We start from the raw sequence: 1,511 nt of genomic DNA on the forward strand, positions 1-1,511 counted from the left end.
GCCACCATAAAGGCCCCAGAGGTACGGGATTAACAGCGGCGGAGAACAATTACGTGCTCGGCCGCTTGTAGATACAAGAAAAGGCTCCCTGTGGTCGGAATTGAACCTACCTCACACCTAATTCACCCAGCCGTATGCCCTTAACCTAAATGTACTGCTTGCCAGTCCCTCGGCACCCTTGAGCACCTTATGTGGGGATGCCCGACAGCTTCATATCCAAGAGTAACCACGTGTGAGCAGTCGGAGGAGGTGTTTCTCTGACCTGACCAGTGGGCTGTATCTTCACTGGTCGTCCAGGCGGCCACGGTCACCGCCAAAATAACGGCCACCAGCGTCACCTGAGTGTGCTCGCAAATAAATGTGTTTCTCCTTCTTTTTCACCTTCATCGCATTAGTGCGCTCATCATTTTCTTTGAGTTCATTGCGCGGACGTTGGGTTTCGGCTTTTTTTGGAGATGAAAGTGGGCTTTGGCTTCAAACTTTGGCTGTTAGAATTTTTGCATGTAGGAGCGTGGATTGTAGATTTTGATTTAGCTCAGTTTGCATGGAGAGAGTATTGCTTTTTAACCATCCTTCTTTCAAGGAGGCGGCAGGCCTATAAAATGCCAAGTTTAAGCTAGTGGACCAGCTCTGCCGTTTCCTCAGTCTTGGGATGTCAGTTGCGAAGGTGGGCCACTTTTTTCTCTAGGATAAGGCGGTGTTGTTTGGCGCGTCCACAGTGTTATTTTCATAATACCTCATACGAACCGTTCTTGTGATGATTTTTCACGCAGTTCGTGATATTCAAAAAGAGAACAGAGAGGAATACATCCACTTTGCAATTTTCGGTGTGGAAAAATCAGAAATTTTAGATTCTCCGGCTGTTCGTTCGCTTCAAACATCGGGTATTGACTTAGCAGCTGGATTTTTTCCTTATTCCTTTAGTCGCGTTATTAAAAATTTATCTACTGGCTCCTGCAATACTTTGTAATATATCTGATTAGCCGAGCGAATGGAAACGCAAGACATTCGATTAGAGTCATTTTGCTGCAAAATATTAGCGAGTACAAATTATGCAACATTCAAAAGTATCTTCTATGGTTGCTAAAAAATTTAGGTACAGGAATACCTCTGTAAGGATCAGAGGTCCAACCAGCACCTCTCTCCAGGCCTAACGACTCATTCCGGCATCCATCGCCAACACATGTATTTCCAATTACGCAAACAATAAGCGAAACAACATACCTGCGACTACTACACAGGACCATGCGGACAGTTGCAGACATCAAAAGTTTACAGAAAATGTCCCGACGGCATCTCAACACACCACGGTCTGGGGCGGATGTCTGTAGTGTCGATGACTGGGAGACAGTGTTGATGAGGTGGTGCTCCTCGGGCCTACGCCACGAAGCGCACACAGCGTCAGTTTGCGTTGGTGCCAAGCCTCGACCTCACAGCGCTATCAGGTTCCCCGGCTCGGGTTTACGCCGCGACGCATGCGGGCAACGGGGCTGTAGGAGCACTCCTCAGTA

This window comes from Haemaphysalis longicornis, unplaced genomic scaffold, assembly GCF_048455015.1.
Source record: "Haemaphysalis longicornis isolate Haplotype H1 unplaced genomic scaffold, Haemaphysalis longicornis Haplotype H1 scaffold_19, whole genome shotgun sequence".
NCBI classification, from domain to species: Eukaryota; Metazoa; Arthropoda; class Arachnida; order Ixodida; family Ixodidae; genus Haemaphysalis; species Haemaphysalis longicornis.